At 40.9% G+C, this 9,987-nt stretch overlaps 1 pseudogene; it reads right to left on the minus strand.

Annotated features, from left to right (window-relative positions):
* Positions 1 to 4,513: 4,513 nt before the first annotated feature.
* LOC112616295 lies at positions 4,514 to 8,471 on the minus strand (annotated as a pseudogene).
* Between the last annotated feature and the right edge of the window lie 1,516 nt (positions 8,472 to 9,987).

Consider the following 9,987-nt stretch of genomic DNA (forward strand, 5'->3'; position numbering starts at 1 on the left):
CTGAGTTAGGGAGGATTCCCTCTTTTTCTATTGATTGGAATAGTTTCATAGTTTCAGAAGGAATGGTACCAGCTCCTCCTTGTACTTCTGGTAGAATTCAGCTGTGAATCCATCTGGTCCTGGACTTTTTTTGGTTGGTAGGCTATTAATTATTGCCTCAATTTCAGATCCTGCTCTTGGTCTATTCAGGGATTCAACTTCTTCCTGGTTGAGTCTTGGAAGAGTGTAAGTGTCCAGGAAATTATCCATTTCTTCTAGATTTTCTAGTTTATTTGCGTAGAGGTGTTTATAGTATTCTCTGATGGTAGTTTGTATTTCTGTGGGGTCGGTGGTGATATCCCCTTTATCATTTTTTATTGCATCTATTTGATTCTTCTCTCTTTTCTTCTTTATTAGTCTTGCTAGCGGTCTGTCAATTTTGTTGATCTTTTCAAAAAACCAACTCCTGGATTCATTGATTTTTGGCGGGTTTTTTGTGTCTCTATCTCCTTCAGTTCTGCTCTGATCTTAATTATTTCCTGCCTTCTGCTAGCTTTTGAATGTGTTTGCTCTTGCTTCTCTAGTTCTTTTAATTGCGATGTTAGAGTGTCAATTTTAGATCTTTTCTGCTTTGTCTTATGGGCATTTAGTGCTATAAATTTCCCAAATTTCCCTCTACACACTGCTTTAAATGTGTCCCAGAGATTCTGGTATGTTGTCTCTTTGTTCTCATTGGTTTCAAAGAACATCTTTATTTCTGCCTTCATTTCGTTATGTACCCAGTAGTCATTCAGGAGCAGGTTGTTCAGTTTCCATGTAGTTGAGCGGTTTTGATTGAGTTTCTTAGTCCTGAGTTTTAGTTTTATTGCACTGTGGTCTGAGAGACAGTTTGTTATAGTTTCTGTTCTTGTACATTTGCTGAGGAGTGCTTTACTTCCAATTATGTGGTCAATTTTGGAATAAGTGCTATGTGGTGCTGAGAAGAATGTATATTCTGTAGATTTGGGGTGGAGATTTCTATAGATGTCTATTAGGTCTGCTTGCTGCAGAGATGAGTTCAATTCCTGGATATCCTTGTTAACATTCTGTCTCGTTGATCTGTCTAATGTTGACAGTGGAGTGTTGAAGTCTCCCATTATTATTGTATGGGAGTCTAAGTCTCTTTGTAAGTCTCTAAGGACTTGTTTTATGAATCTGGGTGCTCCTGTATTGGGTGCATATATATTTAGGATAGTTAGCTCTTCCTGTTAAATTGATCCTTTTACCATTATGTAATGGCCTTCCTTGTCTCTTTTGATATTTGATGGTTTAAAGTCTGTTTTATCAGAGACTAGTATTGCAACCCCTGCTTTTTTTGGTTCTCCATTTGCTTGATAAATCTTCCTCCATCCCTTTATTTTGAGCCTATGTATGTCTCTGCGTGTGAGATGGGTCTCCTGAATACAGCAGACTGATGGGTACTTCTGACACTATTCTAACCAAAAGAAAAAGAAGAGTTTCTCCCTAACTCATTTTTTGAGAGCAGCATCATCCTGATACCAAAACCTGGAAGAGACACAACAAAAAAGAAAATTTCAGGCCTATATCCCTGATGAAGATTAACACACAAATCGTCAATAAAATACCAGGAAACCTAACCCAGGAAGACGTCAAAAAGCTTGTCCGCCACAATCAAGACATCTTCAATGCTGGGATGCAAGACTGGTTCAACATATGCAAATCAATAAACATAATCCATCACATAAACAGAAGCAATGACAAAGATTACGGTTATCTCAATAGATGCAGAAAAGGCCTTTGGTAAAAGTCAACACAATTTTATGCTAAAAACTCTCAATTAACTCGGTATTGATGGAACATATCTCAAAATAATAAGAAGTATTTATAACAAACCCACAGCCAATATCATGTTGAATGGGCAAAAGCTGGAAGCATTCCCTTTGAAAACCAGTACAAGACAAAGATGCCCTCTCTCGCCACTCCTATTCACCATAGTATTAGAAGTTCTGGTCAGAGCAATGGGGCAAGTGAAAGAAATCAAGGGTATTCAGATAGGAAGAGAGGAAGCCAAATTGTCTCTGTTTGCAGATGACATGGTTGTATATTTAGAAAACCTATTGTCTCAACCCCAAATCTCCTTAAACTCATAAGCAACTTCAGCAAAGTCTCAGGATACAAAAGCAATGTGTGAAACTCACATGCATTCTTATACACCAATAATAGCCAAACAGAAAGCCAAATCATGAGTGAACTCCCATTCACAATTGCTACAAAGAGAATAAAATACCTAGGAATACAACTTACAAGGGATGTGAAGGACCTCTTCAAGGAGAACTACAAACCACTCCTCAAGAAAATAAAACAGGATGTAAACAAATGGAAAAATATTCCATGCTCATGAATAGAAAGAATCAATATCTTGAAAATGGCCATACTTCCCAAAGTAATTCATAAATTCAAGGGTATCTCCATCAAGCTACCAATGACTTTCTTCACAGAATTAGAAAAAAACTAATTTAAAGTTCATATGGAACCAAAAAAGAGCCCGTATAGCCAAGAGAATCTTAAGCAAAAAGAACAAAGCTGGAGGCATCACACCACCTGGCTTCAAACTATACTACAAGGCTACAGTAATTAAAACAGCATGGTTCTGGTACCAAAAAAGATATATAGATCAATGGAACAGAGCACAGGCCTCAGAAAGAACACCACACATCTACAACCATCTGATCTTTGACAAATCTGACACAAACAAGCAAAGGGGAAAGGATTCCCTATTTAATAATTGGTATTGGGGAAACTGGCTAGCCATATGCAAAAAACTGAAGATAGATGCCTTCTTTAACCTTATACAAAAATTAACTCAAGATGGATTAAAGACTTAAACGTAAGATCTGAAACTATAAAAAAAACTAGAAGAAAACCTGGGTAATACCACTCAGGGCATAGACATGGGCAAAGACTTCATGACTAAAACACCAAAAGCAATGGCAACAAAAGCCAAAACTGACAGATGGGATCTAATTAAACTAAAGTGTTTCTGCACAGTAAAGGAATCTATCATCAGAGTGAGCAGGCAACTTACAGAATAGGAGAAAATTGTTGCAACCTATCCATCTGACAAATGGCTAATATTCAGAATCTACAAAGGACTTAAACAGATTTACAAAAAAAGAAAAACATCAAAAAGTGGGTGAAGGATATGAACACACACTTCTCAAAAGAAGACATTCATGCAGCCAACAAACATATGACAACAAGCTCATTATCACTGCTCATTAGAGAAATGAAAATCAAAACTACAATGAGCTACGATCTCACACCAGTTAGAATGGAGATCATTAAAAAGTCAGGAAACGACAGTTGCTGGAGAGGATGTGGAGAAATAGGAACATTATTACACTGTTGGTGGGAGTGTAAATTAGTTCAACCATTGTGGAAGACAGTGGCGATTCCTCAAGGGTCTAGAACCAGAAATACCATTTGACCCAGCAATCCCATTACAGGGTGTTATAAATCATTCTACTATAAAGACACATGCACACAAATGTTTATTGCAGCACTGTTCACAATAGCAAAGACTTGGAACTAACCCAAATGCCTATCAATGATAGACTGGATAAAGAAAATGTGGCACATATACACGAGTCAGTACTGTGCAGCCATAAAAATGGATGAGTTCATGTATTTGCAGGGACATAGATTAAGCTGGAAACCATCATTATCAGCAAACTAACACAGGAACAGAAAACCACACACCATATGTTCTCACTCAAATGGGAGTTGAACAGTGAGAACACATGGACGCAGGGAGGGGAACCTCACATACCAGGGTACGTTGGATGGTGGGGGGCTAGGGGAGGGATAGCATTAGGAGAAATACCTGATGTAGATGACGGGTCAATGGGTGAAGCAAGTCACCATGGCCCATGTATACCTATATAATAAACCTGCACATTCTGCACATGTATCCCAGAACTAAAAGTATAATAAAATATAACAATAATAATTCATTTACTTCAGAAACATGGCAGACGATTGAGAGTACTATTGAAACACTTAAAATTCAGAGAATGTCAGGAAAGCAAAGATGAAGATCACAAATCCATTTCTGAGTTGGAGTAAAAGATCTTAGCCAGGCCCCCATCCTAGGCTAGTCTCCTCCGTTAAGCAGGGACAACCAAAAGATAAGAAAACCTTGGCCTCATCCCTGTCATGAGACAGCCTGAACTGCTCAAAAATAAGAAACAACTGGATGATACTGAGGACTGATTCCTGATGAGTCATTAGGAATGTCAGTAGGTTCTCTTTTCAGTAGGTGGCTTAGCACCCTTCTGGAGAACGGAGTAGGAGTCTGGGGCTGGAGGCTGAAGACCAACATCCATCAAAGTTTACCTTCTTTTCAGTAATGCTCTTTTTCTTATTTCAACAGCAAGAAACCTGACATCCAGGGAAGTCATTTAAGAAACCCCTCTGACTGCAACCTGAAAACGTCTCCCAAGTGAGACTGGGGGTGGAGATGATGACTTCAAATTCAGTGGGCCTCTTGTTCGATAGGGGAGAAGCCAGAGAAGAATCTGGTGTTGCCGGCCAGTTTGTTTCTCTTTCTTCTCTGGAGCCTTGTTTTCTTGGTATTCTGTTGCTACATGTTTCAACTCTGGGAGGTCAAAAGGGGGTAGGGGAACTGGAGCAGTCTTCTTTGACAGCACCTGCTCCACGTTACACATCTCTTTCCGGATCCTGCTATTGGGGGTGGCACACACGGGGTTAAAGAAGCTCAGTCCTGGGATCCCCTCAGTAGGATACTCCAGTTTGAAGGAGCCTTCAGAATCCTGGGCCCATTCAATGGTGCACAAGCTATCCTTGCCTTGCTGGCGGTCCTGACACTTTGTGGGGTCACAGCTACAGTCCACACCACAGTCTGAATTTTGCTTCCTCCACCCACACCAACCCTTGCAGGAACACCCTTGGATTTTCTTCCTGGACACCTTAACTAATTTTTTGGCTTCCATTACTCATCATCCCCCTCATCACCATCACCATCACCATCCTCATGCTCATTCACAGAATGCTTTGAACAATATTTTAGATCCTCGATGACCATTCTTTGCTCCAGGAAGTTTAACAGGAGGTTTAGGCTTAGGTGGGACATATTCAAAAGAAGAGTCTGGAGATAGAAGAGTATCCTTAGGAAGATATTTCTGTCTACTGGCTACCTGGAGAAGGGTCAGGGGTCAGTTTTTGCTTCATGATTTCATTCTCTTAAAAACTGCTGATTTTGCTCACACATGACTTGCTTCTTCTCAAGTTCTTCATCCTGACACTTCAGTGTGTGCAGTAGCTGCTGTTCCTTCTCACTGACTGATTCCTCTAACTGCTTCTCTGCAATTTGGCTCTGCTGCAGCTGGCTGAGAAGGTACAACCCCTTCTCTTGGTGCTGTTTCTCCATTCTGACCAGCTCAGCTTATAACTGTCTCTAACTCAGCAAAATGATTTTATTCCTCAAACAGCATCTTCTGCACGTCAGCACAGCTGACCTTGCTTTGTTTCAGGCTGCTTTCAAGTTTGCTGACTTGTATTTTGGAGGAGACCAGCTCTCAAATCAAATATTTCAGGGCACAGTTGGCTTCCAGAATGGTGTCAATATTCTCCCAACATTGTTTTGGCCTGTCTTCACTTTCTGTATCCAGCAGCTTCTGCTGTAGTTCAGCTATCTGAGAGCACTCCTGAGTTCCATTTCAGTCTGTAGGCTTTCAATCGGCTTTGTAATAGAATTTTCTGACTCTGAAACTTGACCACGCACTTCAGTAAGGGAGAATGTATGTCTCGGGAGTTTAGGAGGTGGATTCTCCCCAGATTCCTTTTTTTTTTCTTTGAGTTGAGCCACATCCCTGAACCAGGATCTTTCTATCTTCAAGGAGCCCATCAGATGGCGTTTGGCTTCCTGAGTAGTGACCATAGCCTCAATTTTGTTTCCAAGCCAATTCTTCACTCCAGTTGCAGTGCCTTCCACTCCATGGCTCTGAGTCTCTTTCTGCTTATCTGCGACTTCCCATTGTTTCTGGAGAGCATCCCTGAGACACTTGCTGGCAGCTGCTGCCTCCTCTGTTTTACATCTTAGCTCATTGGATTGTTTCTTGAAGTTTCTTTCAAATTTGAGAAGTTCATATTGCCTCTTACTGACTCATTCTTTTAACTGTATTACTTATTTGTCTTTTTTCTGCTTCCACTGTCTAAACTTCTCAGCATCCTCTTTCATTTGACACATTAACTGTACCCACTAGTTTTTCATCATCCGTATCTCCTGGTTCAGACTGGAGACAGTATGCTCTGTGGATTCTTTTAGTTTCAGAAGTTTGGACTGCTCAGTCGGTGTCTTCCTCAGATCAGCTATTTGATCCTCCAGCTCCTGGAGATATTTTCAGTGGCCACACTCAACTTGGCTTGGTTGACATCCTTCTTTGCTGTCTGAAGTTCAAGAACAAATTCTTCCTTTTCCTTTTGCAGATAGATGACTTCCAGTTCTAGTTTTTTTTATATTATGCTGGTATTGGAACTGAATGGGCTGTAGCTGGCAAATGTTCAGAGTCATCTTCCTAGCTAGGGCCTCTTTCAGTGCAGTGGCTTTATTCAACTCAACCAACTCCTTCGACATCTGAGCTTGACAGAAAGTATGCTGAGTGGTAAAAGCATCAGAATACCGGCTCCTCTCTGAACTGGTTTCCACTTGAGCTTCTTGTTCCACCACAGTATTAACGGCTGCAGCCATGCAAGCAGGACTTTCATCCGATAACTTGGTAATCAATTGCTTCAGGTTACAAATTATTTCTACATTTTATTTCAATTCTTGTCTTCCAAAGCCTCCACTAGCTTTTGAAGATGCAGTTTTCAGGCTGCATGCTGCCTTAGCTCTTCTAGCTTGGCGTTAATTTTTTTTTTTTTTGAGACATTGTCTCACTCTGTCACCCAGGCTGGAATGCAGTGATGCAATCTTGGTTCACCGCAAGTTCCAACTCTTGGGTTCACACCATTCTTCTGCCTCAGCCCCCCGAGTAGCTGGGACTACAGGTGCCCACCACCATGCCCAGTTAAATTTTTGTATTTGTAGTAGAGATGGGTTTTCACTATGTTAGGCAGGATGGTCGTGACCTCGTGATCCACCCACCTCGGCCTCCCAAAGTGCTGGGATTACAGGCATGAGCCACCGTGCCTGGTTGGTGTTCATTTTTTCATTCACTTGCTCTGTCAAAATGATCCTCTCCAACATCTGGGCTGTCTGACCAGCTGCCTCGCTCAGACCACGACTTAATCTTTTATTCTCCATCAGGGATTGTAGATTATCTGATGGTTATACATTTATAGATCCAGACAGGGTATGTCCATGTGCTTGTAGCAACAAGACTTGTAGCTGTTGTAGCTGTTTTACCCATTGCTTTAGATGATTAAGTTCAGTTGTCTGGGGATCAATATTAGCAACAGGTTGGTTCCTGGTTTTTCTTACTCTGTCATCATAGCGAGGGGTATTTAGTTTCTTCTGGATTGGAGCCAGCAGGACTCACACAGGCTATTATAAGAGTCTGGTTATTACCACTTAGAGAATCCTGAAGCAGTGGAGTGAACTTGGAATCTCTGTAGGGCACAAAGTCACCCTTTTTGTCATCTCCAAGAGCACTGATTACATTTCCCAAGCATAGAAGGCCTCGATTAATATTAATACCCTTTTTTAGACAAACCCCTTCAGCCTTGGTTTTCTTCTGTCTTTCTGATTCAGCGAGGTCTACAAGATGCAGCTTGGAGTGAAAGCTGCTATTATTGTCACTTTTCTTTCTCTGTTCTATGGAGATTGTAAAGATGGCATGAAATTGGGATGACTGGGAGTTCATAGCTGTGGAGGCCACAGAGTTGTTGCCCTGCTCCAAACAGGAAACAGTATCCAAGGCAACTAAAACAGTCTGCCCAGTGAGTCCTACAATCTTTATGCCTTCCTTAGGATCACCCCATATATTTATTTGAGTTTTCTTACAAGATGGGCATAGAAGATCCAAAATTTCTTCATTGTAAATCTCTAAGTAAGACACGTTCAGAATAAATTCCAAATCACTCTTTTTATCAATTTCTTTGAAGAGCAGTTGTATTACCCTAGGAATAACCCCAACTGTTGGTTCATTCTCTTGCTCTGCAGTGTATGCACCTCCCATTGAATAGGTTTTTTTTCCAGAGCAAGTCTGCCCATAGGCCAGGACCATTGCATTATATCATTTAAATATGCCTTTTATGAGTGGTGCTACTGCTGTATTGAAGACTTCTTCCTGTTCATTACAGGGGTCAAACACAAAATCATAGTTGAAGGATTTATCAATACCAACCACCACCTGAGGCTCCCTGGGCATGAAGGAAAGCCATATCTGGCAGCCCTCGCTAATCTCTTTGGGGACCAGAGGACAACAACGCCGTGCCACTCTTACAGGAATTCCCTTCACCTCTTCCTTCATGATCCTATCTCAGCACTGCCTCAAACTAAACATCCTTTCCTGGTTCTCCCCAGTTCTCCCCTTACTACAGTTTCCTTATCCAGTCCACTGTTGATGGGGATCTAGGTTGATTTCATGTATTTGCTATTGTGAATAGTGCTGCAATAAACACATGAGTGCATGTGTTTCTTTGGTAGAAAAATATATATAATAAAGGTGGCCAAGAGCAGTAGCTCATGCCTGTAATCCCAGTACATTGGGAGGCTGAGGTGGGAGGATCCCTTGAACTCAGTTGTTCAAGACCAATCTGGCCCACATTGTGAAACTCTGTCTTTACTAAAAACACAAGAAAATTTAGCCAGGTTTGGTAGCACACACCTGTAATCCCAGCTATTCTGGTTGCTGAGGCAAAAGAATCCTTTGGACCTGGAAACAAGGCATTGCAGTAAGCTGAGATTGCACCACTACACTCCAGCCTGGGCGATGAAGTGAGGCTCTGTCAAAAAAGAAGAAAGAATGAACAGGCAACCTACAGAATGGGAGAAAATTTTTGCAGTCTACTCATCTGACAAAGGGCTAATATCCAGAACCTATAAAGAACTCAAACAAATTTACAAGAAAAAAACAAACAACCCCATCAAAAAGTGGGCAAAGGATATGAACAGACATTTCTCAAAAGAAGACATTCATACAGCCAACAGACACATGAAAAAATGCTCATCATCACTGGCCATCAGAGAAATGCAAATCAAAACCACAATGAGATACCATCTCACACTAGTTAGAATGGCAATCATTAAAAAGTCAGGAAACAACAGATGCTGGAGAGGATGTGGAGAAATAGGAACACTTTTACACTGTTGGTGGGATTGTAAACTAGTTCAACCATTATGGAAAACAGTATGGCGATTCCTCAAGGATCTAGAACTAGATGTACCATATGACCCAGCCATCCCATTACTGGGGATATACCCAAAGGATTATAAATCATGCTGCTATAAAGACACATGCACACGTATGTTTATTGCAGCACTATTCACAATAGCAAAGACTTGGAATCAACCCAAATGTCCATCAGTGACAGACTGGATTAAGAAAATGTGGCACATATACACCATGGAATATTATGCAGCCATAAAAAAGGATGAGTTTGTGTCCTTTGTAGGGACATGGATGCAGCTGGAAACCATCATTCTTAGCAAACTATCACAAGAACAGAAAACCAAACACCGCATGTTCTCACTCATAGGTGGGAACTGAACAATGAGATCACTTGGATTCGGGAAGGGGAACATCACACACCGGGGCCTATAATGGGGAGGGGAGACGGGGGAGGGATTGCATTGGGAGTTATACCTGATGTAAATGACGAGTTGATGGGTGCAGCACAGCAACATGGCACAAGTATACATATGTAACAAACCTGCACGTTATGCACATGTACCCTAGAACTTAAAGTATAATAATAATAAAAAATAAAAAATAAAAAAAAGAAAAACGCAAAAAAAAAAAGAAAATTACTGTACATCCATTATAA

The sequence above is a fragment of the Theropithecus gelada genome, chromosome X (genome assembly GCF_003255815.1).
Source record: "Theropithecus gelada isolate Dixy chromosome X, Tgel_1.0, whole genome shotgun sequence".
NCBI classification, from domain to species: Eukaryota; Metazoa; Chordata; class Mammalia; order Primates; family Cercopithecidae; genus Theropithecus; species Theropithecus gelada.